Source organism: Macaca thibetana, chromosome 8 (genome assembly GCF_024542745.1).
Source record: "Macaca thibetana thibetana isolate TM-01 chromosome 8, ASM2454274v1, whole genome shotgun sequence".
NCBI lineage: Eukaryota > Metazoa > Chordata > Mammalia > Primates > Cercopithecidae > Macaca > Macaca thibetana.
In genome coordinates, this window is record NC_065585.1 from 115,968,505 (window position 1) to 115,984,952 (window position 16,448).

The following is a 16,448-nucleotide window of genomic DNA, read 5'->3' on the forward strand; positions in this document are numbered from 1 at the left end:
ACCAGAATGAGATATTGTTTAAAATTCATCAGATGAAAATCTGAAAGTCTGACAACTCCAATTTTGACAAGTGTGGGAAGCTTGTAGTGTTGGGGGTCAATTTGTTGTAAACACTTTGGAAAACAATTTGGTTTCTGATAAAACTGAAGATGCTCCTGATTCATATTCAGAGGGCCCAGGGATGCCCTCTGAATATGTCCTTGAGACAGAGAACGTGCCATACAGTTCCCAAGAATGCTCACAGTGACATTATATACAATGGCAAAAAGAAAAAAAATCCTGAAGCATCCCCACTGTCCATCACAAATACGCCATGGTAAATATTTACAGTGAAAAATAAATAATTAGAACCATGCAGTCTTCCCTCTCAGCAACATGGATAAAACTCACTCACAAAGCCAAGCCAACACATTTGTTATTTGGGGATTCATAATACTAGAATACAAACAGGTGCAGGCAGGCTCTGCAGCTACCTTGCTGGTGTGGTCCTGGTGGATGGCACTGACGTTCTCGCTGTGTGGGAGCCCTCAGATTTCTTCCAATGCTGTCCAGGCTATGGAGGACCTGACCTCAGCAGGAGGAAAAGGGAGAGCCTGCATTGGCCATAGGAAGGTGGTGGGAGTAATGGCAGCCAGGGCCTGGGTGTGCCTCAGTTTCTCTTCATCAAAAGGAAATACTTAAAGATGTCATAACATTGCAAATAGCATGGAATGAGTCTTATAAGATGCTGGGCATTCAAATGGTCCACTTACATGAGGACTTTCCCGAGTAGCTTAGAGGACAGAAGTGATTTCTTCTTTGTCCTGGCTTGAGCAAGTACTAGCTGTATGAGTCTGGGCAAGTTATCTAATGTCTCTGGGCCTCAAGTGCCTCATCTGTAAAATGGGGTTAATAACAGTACCCATTTCAGGATTGTTATGGAGAGTAAATGAGCTAATGCCTAGAAGGTGTTTAAAATGGTCAGGCACATGGTAAGCAATATATAGGCATCAGCTACTGCTTCCAGTGCTATTATTCTTTTTCTTTGAAAGGGCTGTCTTGCTCTGTCACCCAGGCTGGAGTGCAGTGGCGCAATCATAGCTCACTGCAGCTTCAAACTCCTGGGCTCCTTCAGGTCTCAAGCAATCCTCCTGCTCCAGCCTTCTGAGTAGCTGGAACTATAGGTGCACAGTACCATGCCCAACTATTCTTATTTTTATTTTGTAGAGATGGGGTCTTGCTATGCTGCCCAGGTTGGTCTCAAACTCCTGGGCTCAAGTGAGCCTCCCACCTCTGCCACCCCAAATGCTAGGACTGCTGGTGTGAGCCACCGTACCCAGTTCTCTAGTCCTATCCCTCTTAAGTTGTTGTCATCATCATCTCGTATCCCCTGACCGATAGTGAGTCCTTAATAAAATGAACAGGAGAGTCTTGCTGTGTTAGAGCTAATCACTGCACACATCCACGTAATATCACAAAGCAAATCATGCCTCCCTGAAGCCCAGCAATCTGTTACAGGATGAGTGTGGAGCCCAAGTATAGATTTAGGGTTTGTCAGGCAGCTGTGGGGTTGGAGAAGAGCACTGTTCTTGGAATAACTCCTAGAATCAAGTCTAGGATCCCAGCAGTAACCGTAGGGGCGCCCCCTTCTCAGCTGCAGTTCAGCTTCGTACTTGGGTAGTTCTACTATGTGATAAGCACTTAGAGCTAGATTAGGCACAGTGCCCTCCACGGCCCCTGACTTAGCACCGAATGGTTGCTAAGGCCCATCCCATTGTGAATTTAACCCCCTCTCATCGGGGTTCGCAAACTGTCTTGTCTGGGGAAGGGCATTCCCTGGGCTCATGGAGTTCCCTGGATCTGACTTGTATCTCCTGGGGACACAATCAAGGGAGATTCCTAGAGGAATGAACCAACAAAGCTGGCGTGTCCCCAGCTCCAATCCTACTTCTGGGGTGGGGGGGCCGGGGTGATGCAGGCAGCCAGCTACACTCGCTGCATCATGTCATGGTTTGGGTGGCATAAAGGTTGACAACGATTTCTAAAATCCCCATCTTCCAGCTGTGATTCCATACTGACCAGACCACCAAGAATTGGTAATGCTGAGAATCTGTCACAAAAAGCCACAAGGCAGCCTCGATCTCAGCACCACCTTCACAAAACTGAACTAGACGTCTGTCTTCACCCCACTGCCCTACATCTTGAAGCATGAATCCCAGCTCTCTCTGGGGTCTGAGAATGATCCTTTTCCTTAACAGGGCTTTGAGTAGCACTCACAGTCATACTGAGATGCGTTTAATAGACTCAGTACAGGGGAACGTGGACCACAGACAGCATGGGTGGGAGTACATGGGGACTGTCCCAGAAAACCATGGATTTTTACTCAATTATTGATCAACTGACCATTGAGTCTTCTTAGATTGAGAGTACTTAGTGGATCCTGAGGAGTTAAAACTGCCTCAGAGAAGACTTCCGCCCCCCAGAAACTGACCATCCAGCAGGAAGACGGAGGAACAAATGCCAGGAGGAGGTGACAACGTTCTTGAGCAAAATGGACACGACCAGCACATCCAGCCAGGAAAGTCCAGCATTGACTCTGATCCTAGAATCCACACAACCCCACAGAGCCTGGGCCAGGTGTCCGGCATTATCTCCCGAAAAAGTCAGAGGTAGAATTGCGGGTTTCTCTCTCTGAGGCTGTCTGTAAAGGGCAGCAAGACAGCGGATCCCTGTGCCGTCCTCGCTCTCAGCCTGACCAGAGTCCCAGGAGGACAGCGGAGCTCTCATTCACCACGTGGGTGAGGAATCCAGGCCCCAGAGAGGCTGGTGGACTTGTGCAGAGTGACAGCAGGTTGGTGGGGACCAGATGGCCTGACTCTGGAGATGCGATCCTCCCCCTGCCTCGACTGCTACACTGAGGGAGAGACCCCTCCTGATGGGTCTCCTGGGGCTCTTCCAGAACTTGGGGCAGAAGATCCACTGTAGTGATTCCATAGACATGTGTTAGATGGAAGGAAGGAAATGGAAAAGGAAAGGAAGGGAATATAAGGGAAGAAGAAATGGCTGCAGAGCTGAATCTTCAACCCTAACTACATGAGCAGGAAGCAATCATCATGCCTCCCTGTCCAGGCGTCTGTGCCCCTCACAACTTCCTCCCGTGACTCAGAACCCGCCTGCCCGGAGAGCTTGGCTGTCAAGACAGCAGCTCTATGCTAAAGAGAGGACCTGGGGCTGGGGAGCTGTATGCTTCCCGTGGTAGCATACAGCTACCTAGATAGAGCCCACATGGGAATTTTCTGATTCCTGACTTAGAAATCTATCCTTCCCTCTCCTCTATGGGGTTGTTTCCTTTGTAGGAGCAAGGCCTGTGCTGTGTTTGCCCATCTTCAGCTTAGCTCTCCCCCCTCCCACCCCGCCCCCTCCCTGGTGCATCCCAAGCACTCTTAGCTTCTCGCAGATGCCCTTTACAGGCTGCTCTGAGTGGCAAGCAAAAGGCAATTAACTACAGAGCTATTTATTGCACACACCCCTTGCAGTGAGTCACAGGGCTGAAATTGCCACCCACCCTCCGTGGCAGTCCTTGTTTATGGCCTGCCAGTGGAGGTGGGGAGGGCAGGGGGGAGTGACAGAAACTAAGGATGGCTTCTAAGACTAGTGCTGGGTCTGCAAAGCAGGGTACGGCAGCAGCTGCCACTTCAGGTGCAGGGAAGAGAATCCATCCAGAGTGGATGGATGAGTGAGCACAGATGAGTGAGCAGGAGAGCAATGTCCTGCTCCATAAGCCCTTTGGGATGAGCTGAGGTCAGCAGTGGGGACTGCAGGGACATTCCCAACAGGGTTCACGTCCTCCTCAAGGATAGCCCAAGAACTTTCACCAGATCTTCTAAGGAAGAGAAACAGTAATGCAAGAGATGGCCTCGTCTCCAGGGTGGAGCAATAAGGTTGGGGGGATAGTTTTGCATCCTTGCGCTGTGCTGGTTTACAGAATGTCAGAGCTGAAAGTGACCTTAGGGATTATCCAATCCAACTTCACTGTTAAAAGACACAGAAACCGAGTGCCCCAAAATTGGAGGAACTTGATCAAGGTCACACAGAGTCAGCGGCACAGCAGGGCTTGGGGACCTGCCTCCCTTCCCAGAGTCCCTGCTGTCGCACCTTGCTGAGAGTTTTTGCTTGTGCAATTGTGTGTGGGTGCACACATGCATGCAAGTGTGTATTTTGTCTTTTAGGGGAGGAGATTATAATTGCTATTTCTCATGCATCACAGCCTTCTAAAGTTAAAGAAATTGGTAATTTTGAAAAGGCAATCTATTGCCTAAGAGTCACTTTGAGTTTTCAAGGATGTCATGTTTGAGAAGCCTCCATGTCGAGGTGACCTGGAGGGCACAATCTTGAGCTCTGAACAGACAGAAAGGTCAGTTGTGTGTGTGCGTGTGTGTGCGCACGTGTGTGTGCGTGTGTGCGCGCGTGTGTGTGCACACGTGTGTACGTGTGTGCTGTGTGTGCGTGTGCATGTGCGTGTGCATGCATGTGTGCGTGTGTGCGTGGTGTGTGTGCATGTGTGCACGTGCGCATGTGCGTGTGTGCGTGTGTGCACGTGTCTGCGTGTGTGTGGTGTGTGTGTGCCCTGTGGTGTGTGCATGCATGTGTGTGTGTGCGCGCGTGTGTGCGTGCATGTGTGTGTGTGTGCGTGTGTGGTGTGTGCATGCATGTGCATGCATGCGTGTGTACGTGGGTAGTGTGTGCATGTATGCTCGTGTGCATGTGTGCCTGTGTGGTGTGTGTGTGCAGAGTGTGCGTGTGTGGTGTGTGCGTGTGTGTGCGTGCGTGTGTGAGTGCCTGTGTGTGCGTGTGCACGTGTGCATGTGTGGTGTGTGTGCGTGTGTGTGGTGTATGTGCGTGTGTGCATGCATGCGTGCAGGTGTGTGGGTGTGTGTGTGCACACGCACGTGTGTGTGTGTGTGTGTATGCATGGCAGCCGAAGCTTAGGCTCTGATAGATACAGGATTTGGCTGTAATCAGTCAGCCCATCTCAGCCAGGTCAAAGAGAGGGTGGAGAGAGGGTGGGCAGGTACCAGGAGACAGTCCATCTTCCACCCACTTCTAATATCCTAGCGGGAGAGTGGGGGCCAAAGCCAATCCTCTGGCAAAAAGAAACATCCCTTTATCTCTGAGTCAAAACATTTAGCTTAAAGATTAATACATTCTGATCTGAGTGTGAGGTAGGAAAATTGATTCTATAACTAGGCAGGGTTTTGGCACCTTTCTGGTTGAAAGAGGTTCTGCCACCCGTCTTTTCCTGGCTTGTGATGGTCATTCACCCCTCACCCTGCCCAGTGCCCCACTCCAGCTGTTCTCGCAGAGAAAGGTCAGCAATAGCTGCGAATAATCAGCTCCGGGTGCAGGTCCCTGATTCCCTGCAGCATTGACTGATGCTCAGAGTCTGGGATGGCTCCAGGTAGAGCCATGTGGGCCAGTGAACATCCAGCCTCCCTTCCTCATTCCAGTGTCCTCCTCCCTGCCCCTTTCCTCACAGGGCTCCGTGACTCAGGCATGCCTTTTCACAGCCCAACAGTTCTATGGAATGCTCTTGTCCTGAACTTGCCCCACTCTCTTGGGCTAAGACATCAGGCATCTCATTTGCTAAACGATTTCTGCAGGCTTTGCATTGGCACCTCAGGGATCCATGCTGTACCCCGGGAATTGTGGAATCACTTTTTCAGCCACCAGTTGGGAGTTCTGGGTAAAGATTTTCCCCAAAGTCATGCATCTGAGGAGGGGGCTTCTGGAGTGAAGGTATTTGCCCCAAGTCTTAAAGTATTAGAAATTCCAGTGGGAAGGATTTTAGATTGGGGGCCAGAAAACAAGTTTCTATTTATCACCTACTGAGTGCCATGGGGGGCATGTTTTAACACTAAACTAGATGCTTTACATGTATTATCTGGCTTAATCCTCAGATTTAATACTTTAAGGTAGAGATTATTAACAGTCTCCATAGATGAGGAAACTAAGGCTCAGCAGGATTAAATGACTGGCACATGCTCACAGCTTAGAAGTTGCAGAGCCAGCATTCAAGATTGGGTTCATTTGATTTCAAAGCCCATGATCTTCATCATGTTGAGTCAGTACTGCTTACATTATTGCCAACTCCATCTGCACAGAGGATCGGCTCATATTGAACAAGGTGATTAGAGAAGAGCCCAAACTTCAAGGAACTTGAAATCATAGATTCGAATCCTATAGCTTAGTGAATATGAAGAATGGATCTAAGATTCCAGGCACTTCAGGTATGCTGCATACCACCCACCCATCCATTCATCTCTTCATCTATCCATCCATCCATCCATTCATGCATTCATCCATCCATCCATCATCCATCCTTCCCCTTATCCATCCATCCAGCTATCCATCCATCCATCCATCCATCCATCTATCCCTTCATCCATCCCTCCAACCAACCATCCATCCATCCATCCATCCCTTCATCCATCCCTCCAACCAACCATCCTTCCATCCATCCATCCCTTCATCCATCCAATGATACATCCATCATCCATCCATCCCTTCATCCAACCATCCAGCTATCCAGTTATCCATCCACCCCTTTATCCATCCAACCATCCATCCATCCAGCTATCCATTCATCCATCCATCCCTTCATCCATCCATCTATTAATCCATCCATCCCTTCGCCCATCCCTCCAACCAACCATCCATCCATCCATCCCTTCATCCATCCATCCAACCATCCATCCATCTGTCCATCCATTCATCCATCCCTCCATTGATCCATCCATCCATACATTCATCCATCCATCCCATCATCCATCCCTCCAACCAAACACCCATCCATCCATCCATCCATCCATCCCTTCATCCATTCAATCATCCATCCATCAATCCATCTATCCTTCCCTTCATCCATCCCTTTATCTATCTCTCCACCCATCTAGTCCTTCATCCATCCATCCATCCATGTAGCCATCCATCCATTTGTCCATACAACACTGTTTTTCATTCATTCAAAAAGCACTGCTATAAATTACAAGCCCCCCATTATCCAGATCCAAATACCCTGCATGTAACCTTAAGCAGCCAAATAAGCCTGAAAGTGACTCCACCCATCTTGCTGCGAAGAAACCATTATAAAGGGAATCCCAGGCATATCCTCTGGGGCTCAGTGCAGCTGACGGTTAATGCCCTCCCAGGAGCGGCAGCTCACACCAGCCCCATGTCTCCTGTGGCAAGTCTCTACTCAACCCCTTTTCCTGCCCATACCTCTGCCACCTCCTGCAGTTCCTCCAGGTTCACTGAGTTGCTCAGAAGAGTCCTGGCCACAGTGTCCCTAGGGCCAAAGAAGGGGTGGTGAGGTCATCTCCTTTGCCCCAATTCAGGGGACCTGAAGAGCCAGGGTCTACTGTCACATCCCGAGGGGTCTTATTGTCATGAGAAAGAGGAGTGGAGATGGGGAAAGGGAGGCTGTGTTTAAGTGGGCATCAGTCCCCTGCAGGGGGTGGGCCCAACACTGCATGAGGGGACCTGGATTGTCCTCCCAGAACTGCTGCCCACACATCCTGTGGGCCTCACAGTCAGGATGCAGCGAGGCCTCCTCTGCCCAGGGCAGCTCTAAGAGGAGACTAGGCTTCAAGGAGCCATGGGTTCCTGGGGGAAGGGCCTTGGGAAGACAAACTGGAATGTGTGTGCATCTGGCGTCAGGCCAGCCCAGGAGCCAGGGTCCCAGGCACTTCTCTGCCTATTGCTCTTCCTGGGCAACGTGTTGGCCAAGCTGTCCCTCCCCTCATCCACGGACCCATCCACCTGGGGAACTAGATCCTCCCACTCAGCCACACCCAGCCAGATGCCTTTGGGTTTCTGCAAAGACCAGGGTGCCCAGTAGAAATCTAATGACTGACTTCCACACCTTCCCCTGGCATCTCCAGAGAAAACCTCTCTTGATGCTGTTTAAACACTTCACAGTCCGCTACCTGCTAATTTGGATGGAAATTGCTTTTGACATGTGCAGTTGGTGGCCAGGAGCTTGGGGCGAGAGAATAGATAAAGCTGAACTAATTCTCATTAACAGTGAGCAAAGACCAGAGATGGGAAATTGGCAGAAATGGGGCATGGTGGCCACCTGGGGAGCGGGGTGAGGGCATCAGAATGAGTTTTACAAAAGCTAGCTTTTGTCTAAGATGCAGAGAAGCGAATGAGAGCTGGCCTGCAAAACACTTCCATAAGATCCAGGAACCAATCCACAGCAGGGACTGTCTTTGCTAGCTGTATGACCTCGGGTGTGTTACTCAGCCCCTCTGTTTCCTTGTTTGTAAAATGGAGATAACAGTTATAACTACTGAGGTAAGGATAAAATGAGGGAATATCAGGATAAAGTGTGAAAGAAAACAGCAGCCCCTTCCACTGGCTTCCAGGCCTGCTCAGCTGGGCGCCTAAGAAAAGCCAGTAACTCTTGTGTGCATTTCGATCTGCGGCCACTCAATGACTTTCTTTTTCTTTTTTATTTTTATTTTTATTTTATTTTTTGAGACAGAGTTTTGCTCTTGTTGCCCAGGCTAGGGTGCAGTGGTAAGATCTCGGCTCACTGCAACCACCATCTCCCAGGTTCAAGCAAGTCTCGTGCCTCAGGCTCCCAAGTAGCTAGGATTACAGGTGCCCGCCACCACACCCAGCTAATTTTTTTTGTATTTTTAGTAGAGTCTGGGTTTCACCATGTTGGCCAGACTGGCTTCAAACTTCTAACTGCAGGTGATCGCCCGCCTCGGCCTCCCAAAGTGCTGGGATTACAGGTGAGCCACTGCGCCTGGCCTCAGTGACGTTCATACTTTGCTGATCATTTGTAGAAACTGAGGCAACCGGTTTGACATAAGTCCTGGATAGTGGACTAGGACTGGGGCCAAATCTTGAGGAAGGGGGTGGCTCTCATGTCATCCTTCACCCTCAGCTACCACTGGGCTCCCTTGGGCAGTGAACCCAGCTTTGACGAGGAAATGAGAATGTCCATGCCGGACTCTGGCGAATCAGGACCTACGCATCCCTCTATGCTTTGCTGCAAAGCCTCTTACCTGGGAGGGCGCAAGAATGATGGATGTGAATGGCCTCGGTCCTTCCCCTTCCCCAGCCCCATCCCCTCAGATGCTCCCCTTCTGCCTGGTGATTTTTTGAGGACTTTGTGGTGAAAGAGGGAGGAGGAGAAGGGCAAGGAGCAACCAGGGTGTGTATGCGAGGCCCAAGAGAAAGCAGAGTGAGTTTTAAGGAGCAGTCACTGGGAATTAGGTTTCCCTTCACAGAATTCAAGAAATATAAATAAAAACAAAGTGCGTCCCCTAGAAATTGCTTTTGGGCTGTTTTTATTTATTTACTAGAGACAGGGTCTCATTCCGTCGCCCAGGAGTGTAGTGGCATGATCTCATCTCATTGCACTCACTCTCCTGGGCTCAAGTGATCCTCCCACCTCAGCCTCCCAAGTAGCTGGGACTACACTGGGACTACAGGCATGCGCCATCACACCTGGCTAATTTTTAAATTGTTTTTTTGTAGAGATGGGGTTTTGCCATATTGGCCAGACTGATCTCGAACTCCTGGGCTCAAGTGATCTGCCCACCTTGGCCTCCCAAAGTCCTGGGATTACATGCATGAGCCACCACGCCCAGCCTTGGGCTGTTTGCTTTTGGTCTCAGTGCTGCTCTGAGCCTGGACTACCTGAGTCAGACTCCTAGAAGTCAGTCAAACAGTGCTTGCTTGGCTACTTGCCTTCATCAGAACCCCTGCACAAGGCAGGGTGTGCTTGGTTGGGAGGAAACATATGCAGAGTCAAGAGGAAATTTGTGTAGTCGAGAGAAAACTTAGATGACCCATGTGGTCTAATCCCTGGCAATGCTGAAGCTTCTAAGACAGCACCGAGTGTGGGCTCTGGAAAAGGCCTTGTCTTACAAGCAAAACCGTCACAAACATTTATTGGGCACTAACAGTATACACTCTTCTAAGTCCCTCACATGCATGGCTATCCTAAGCATTCCCATTTTCCAGGTAAGCAAACTGAGGTAGCCAGAGGCAAAGAGACCTGCCCCAGGTCACATAGACAATAGTGGTGGAGCCCCAGTGCTTAGCCATGATGCTCCAGGGGCCAGAGACACACAGCCCCTAGTGCAAATGCGCTCACGCAGGAGAAAGAAAGCACAGCTGAGTGTGTGCACCGCTGCACCGGCACAGGAGTGTCTCGCACATCCCCGATGAATGAGCAGCCAGCCTCTGCAAGCACCCCAGCACCCTGCTCCAGGGAGGCCCAGCCTGGCAGAGAGGAAGCCCCACCTAACATTCAAAGCTCAAGGTGATTGCCCTCCAAAGGTGGCTCCTGACACAGGCATCCTCTGAAGTGTCCTCTGGTCGGCCACACGTGTAACATGTGCTATCTCAGTTCCTCTTCGAAGAGCTGAGGATTACTCTCCCCATTGGGGGTGATTCTTTTTTACAGAGATGTCCAGAGAAGCTAAGCAACCAAATGTGCATTCCACACCCAGTGGGTGGTGGAGCCAGGCTTTGAACCCAGGGCTGAGTCTCAGACTTGTGCTCTTAACCAGTTCCCCAAATGGTCTCTTGTGAAGTGTAAGAAATGCTTTTCAATGACTATACGGCAGGGGTTCCAGGTCCACAAGCACCGGACTCCTATCCTGACCCCTCCCTGCACCTGGTAACCTGGACAGCCCCATCCCCTGTGCAGCTCTGGCTCAGATCTTCAGTGGAGACGGCACCCCTTCCCTGCACCCCATCCCTGCCCATCCCTTCCCACAGGGTGGCTGTGAGGATCCTAAGAAGCGAAGGTGGGAGGGCACTGTGCAACTGGCAGAGCACCGACATGCAGGAGGGCCCCTTCCTCATCGTGACTGTCAGCCGGAGAAGGCAGTGATGCACCTGGAGGGCACCTGTCTCATCTCTGCCAAAGGGGGCCAGACGGACTGGGTGTGAGGCCCCCACAGAGCTGGGCCAGCACTGCAGGGGAAGCAGGTGGACTCACGTGGGTGGCCAGGGTGCCAGGCCTGATTCCCGTGTTTTGCATTCCAGACCCAACGACGCCAGCTGCCGTCACGTCTAACACCATGCCCAGGCTGGGCTCAGCAAGAAGCAGCAAAAAGGACACAAGAGACCAGTTAGGCTTTCCAGGACAGCAGGCACACTCCCAGGCCCATCAGATTGAGGTGCGAGGCCCCTTAGGGCAGAGAAGTTTATTCGGCGCCTGTCTGGGTTCTCATCCCAGATCTGCCACAACTTAGCTTGTGTGACGTGGCCTGCCCGTCTTCTCTCAGGGTCTCAGTTTCTTCATCTAAGTGGCTTGTTAGATGAGCCAGTGGCGACATGGTTCAGGGCTGAGGGGAGGCCTGCCTGCCTGGCTTTGGGGGTCTCTGCAGCCCACAACACCCCTTTCTTCCTTTCCTCCAACCTCCATCTGCCAACAATAAATACGCTCTCCACCAACCAAAGGCCAAAATGCTCCTGCTGAGGCTTCTCTTAGGTACCCAGCCTACCAAGGCCTGCAACATCCTCATGGAACCAACCTGGTTCAAATCTCACAAATAAATAACACGGAAAGGTTTGGGGAGATAAGAAAGGAGGAGGAGGTCCTGTCACCTCTCCTGCTCAGAAACCTTCAGGGGCTCCAGGAGAAAGGCCTCATGCCTCAGCCTGGCGTTCCAGGCCCTAGAAGGAATAACGGGAGGCTTCCATGTGCACAGGAGGATGAGATCATGAAAGGATCACAGTACCCCTTAGGAGGCATGCACCACGGGGGCGGGAATTAGAAAGAGCTGCCAATCTTAAGGTCAAGGATGAAGAGCGGATCCAGAGTTTAAAAAATCTTACTTCCCAGGAACTTTCTGAGTCACCTCAGCCCTAACTTAAAGGAGAAGGAAACAGGTATTTTCTGAAGACCTCCAAGGGCTCAGGCACCTGGAGCTTCACAAGCTGGGAGACAGCTTCTCGAGAGCCCAGCTGTCCTCAGCTCACACACAGTGCTCTACAGGTAAAAGATGGGAGGGCAGGGATGTGGCAGGTTCCTCCAGTGCAGACCAAGGCCCCTTGAGGGAGGCTGGAGGACACCAGAGGCTCCACATCTCCCACTTTCAACCCAACATGACAGTGATTAGGAAATATCACCTCATGCCTTCCCAGAGAGAGAAGATGAGACCTGGGGCTGCCCTGGCTGAATGAGGAGAGGGTGAAAGACACACAAGCCTCTTCTAGCCTTCCCTCACCCACCCGCTCACCCTCCTGGCTACTCTCATCTCTTCGTCCATATTGGTGGGGTTAGTGGGTGATAATGCCTCTTCTGAAAATGGCAGAATGTGAAAAGAAGATCTCAGATATTTCTGAAAAGAAGACACACACGGCCAACAAATATACAAAAAATGCTCAACATCACTAATTATCAGAGAAATGCAAATCAAAGCCACAGTGAGATATCATTTCACCCCAGTTGGAATGGCTATTACTTAAAAGTCCTGGCTGGGTGCAGTGGCTCACACCTGTAATTTCAGCACTTTGGGAGGCCGAGGCAGGCGGATCAGGGGGTCAGGAGTCTGAGACTAGCCTGGCCAACATGGCAAAAACCTGTCTACACTAAAAATAAAAAAATTAGCCAGGTGTGGTGGTGCACATATGTAGTCCCAACTACTCAGGAGGCTGAGGCAAGAGAATCGCTTGAGCCCAGGAGAAGGAGGTTGCAGTGAGCCGAGATCACACCACTGCACTCCAGCCTGGGTGACAGAGCAAGACTGTCTCAAATAAATAAATAAATAAAAATAAAATAAAAATAAAAAGTCCCAAACAGTAGATGTTGACAATGATGCAGAGAAAAGAGAATGCTTATGCAATACTGGTAGGAACGTAAATTAGCATAACCTCTATGGAACGCAGTATGGGGAGTTCTCCAAGAACTGAAAATAGAACTACCATTCCACCCAGCAATCCCACTACTGGGGATTACCTAAGGGTAAAGTCAGTATATTAAAAAGACACCTGCACTTGTATACTTGTTGCAGCACAATTCACAATTGCAAAGTCATGGAACCAAGCTAAGTGTCTATCAATGGTTGATTGGATAAAGTAAATGTGGTACATATATACTATGGAATACTATGCAGCTATAAAAAAGAATAAAATCATGTCCTTTGCAGCAACATGGATGCAGCTGGAGGCCACTATCCTAAGTGAACTAACTCAGAAGCAGAAAATCAAACATTGCATATTCTTGCTTATAAGTAGAAGCTAAACAGTGGGTACACATGGACATAAGGATGAAGATAATAGACACCTGGAACTCCAAAAATGGGGAGGGATGGGGAAGGGGGAGAGTTGAAAAATGATCTACTGGGTCCAATGTTCAGTATTTGGGTGATGGGTACACAAGAAGCCCAATCCCCACCATTACACAATATACTTATGTAACAAAACAAGCACATGTGCTCCTGAATCCAAATTTTAAACAATGATTAAATAGAAGAGGACCCTAGAAATTCTGCCCTAGGAAAATACTCCAGTACATGGCGGGCACACATGTGAGGATGTCCCTCACAGCATTGTTTATAACAGTGAAGAATGAGAGTGACCCAAATGCCAACGAAGGGACAGTGGGAGCTTCTCTTCTCCATGAAGTGTATGAAGACTAAAAAGGAAGAGGGAAGATGCTTAGGACCCTGTTAAAAGACAGAGATAAAAGCGAGGCTTTCAGCAAAAAGGGGTCAATTGGAAGGAAAATTGGACTTCGGTCCCTGAGAGGGTGGAGATAACAGTGGGAGAAGAAAGCCCATGTCCGGAGTCCCCGGATTGAGGCCTTGACAGAACCAGAATGAAGGAGGCTAACGTTTACCGAACCATACTACGAGGGGCATCTCTAACTCAACCAGCCCTCCGAATACCCCTATTTTAGAGACCTGTTTTCTAAGGCAGGACTCTGTGGCCCCGACGCACAAGCACTTGCCTAACAGCTGGTGCAAGGTAGAGGCAGGCTCGCGCCCAGGCAGACTGCTCCCAGAGCTGGGCTTCACCATCATGCTGCCCTGCCCCACCTGGCACCAAACACACGGAGTCTCAGAGCCTTCCAGCTGCATGACTTTGTCAGAGGCATGTGAACCAGAACGACTCCATTTTGAATAGGAGCTAGGTAAAATGAGGCTGAAACCTACTGGGTTGCCTTCCCAGGGAGTTAAGGCATTCTAAATCACAGAATGAGATGGGAGGTTGGCACAAGATACAGGTCATAAAGACCTTGTTGATAAAACAGTTTGCAGTAAAGAAGCCAGCTAAATCCCACCAAAACCAAGATGGCCACGAGAGTGACCTCTGGTCGTCCTCACTGCTACATCCCACCAGTGCCACAAAAGTTACAAATGCCATGACAATGTCAGGAAATTACCCTATATGGTCTAAAAAGGGGAGGCATGAATCATCCACCCCTTGTTTAGCATATCATCAAGAAATAACCATAAACATAGGCAACCAGCAGCCCTCGGGGCTGCTCCGTCTGTGGAGTACCCATTCTTTTATTGCTTTATTTTCCTAATAAACTTGTTTTTGCTTTATTCTATGGACTCACCCTGAATTCTTTCTTGTGCGAGATCCAGGAACCCTCTCTTGGGGTCTGGATCAGGACCCCTTTCCTATAACATCTTTGGGTAAGACTCTGGCTTCTGTGTCTGTAAGTGAGACTCTCATGCTTTCCCTACAAGGCTGGTGTGACAGTGAAACCAAAGAGGGCATCCAGACTCCACATGCAGCCTTCCTCTTCCTGACAGCGCCCCAGCATCCTTGGAACTACAGTCCCAGGCAGCCCCCTAGGACATACAGGATGGGACACCCCAGCTGCCTTTGGAGAAGCAGATGGGCCCCATCCCAGGAGCCACTTGAGGAGGACGGGGCCCCTAGGGGAGGACAGGGACACATCATAGACAGGCAAGGATGCTTCAGGGCCCAGAAGCTGATGTCTGTAATTAAGAAGAACACATTTCCTCCTGTTAGTCATTGGTCACGGGCTGTTTCCACTGTCTGCTTCCAGGCTCCGCACACCTCACACTCTGTCCCTCTCCTGGGCTTTGCTACTGTGGCTTCCTCTGCCTGGGATTCCTCCCTCCTCTCCTCTTGCTGGTTAATACCTAATCATCTTTTGGGCCTCAACCCGGGGGTCCCCCCGAAGGGATCCTGTTCCTATGCTCACCGTCTCACACATTCCCCTGCCTGCCAAAGCTGAACTTGGGCCCCAGGCTGCCCTGAATGCTCCACTGACATCGAACCTATTGCTCTGTGTGATGCCTGCCAGTTCCTCGTCTATGTGGCCCCTTGCTGGGAGCTCCTTGCTTGTGGGGTCTGGGATTTGTTCATCTTTGCCTCTCCAAGGCCTGAACAGGCAGATATTCTATAAATGTTTGCATTGCCATGGCCCTTAGAGAAGCCAGAACAGAGGGTTTCCAGAGTGCAGAGGAATCATGATGCCCCAGGCCCTGTGATAAGAAAGCTAAGGTGTGCAGACCACCCCCACGTGAAAACCAACCACAGGTTTCCATGGCTATGATTTCCAGCTGCAAAGACAATGCTTACACCACTGTTCCAAACACCTGTCACCCTGTTTTTAATGGTAGAAATTCCACAGTTAGAGATTCACTCCTTTGGCTGTGTTTGGCTCCTATTTCAAAGGAAATCCCCTGATATTAAACCTGAGCCATCACTGATACCATGTTTGGATGGAGGGACAAGTGAAGCCATGGATAGGCATGCCAGGAAACCCTGTGGCTCAGTCATCAGGGTCTTCTGTTCCTCTGAGAGTTTATTTGCATTTTCTTGTGTTTGGATCCCTGGAGTTGTTTGTTGCAAGTTTTCAGAATGACTTAATCCAGGGTTGTCCCATCTCTGAGACTGTTATTTAATGCTCATCTAATTTCTGGCCCATTTCTTTCTATTCCCAACACAACAGCCCCTGAACCCATAGGGGATGGGAAGACAGGCACCCCAAGGGGGAAGAACAGGAGCCTAGAGAAAGGGGTGCACATTGGGAGGCACTCCTCTGTGGCTCCTGCCAGATCCTTGAGTGTCCAGCCAGGCCAGGGTGGGGGATGGGCAGGCTGTGTTGGCCCACCCAGGAATGGGAGCACGGGCTCTTACCTGGACAGGGCCAGGCCATGCTCATCCAGCTGTGGGTGCAGGTTGGCCAGGAGGATGCCAGCCTCCATGGTCACCTGCTTCTCCTCATCCACCTGTAAGAGACCAGTGCAGGCCGGGAAGAGCCAGGTGGTTGCCCAGCCCTCACTCCTGCTGCCAGGCTTCTTGGGAGCATAAGTGGGTCTGTCCCAGCCTGGGGTCAGCTTGAGCCACGTCCTCTGTGGGAGTCTGAGAATGCTGGAGCTTTAGGAATATTCTGGGTAATGCGTTCTGTTCGAAGGTGAAGATGAGGCACCGGGTGGAGGAGAGATTGG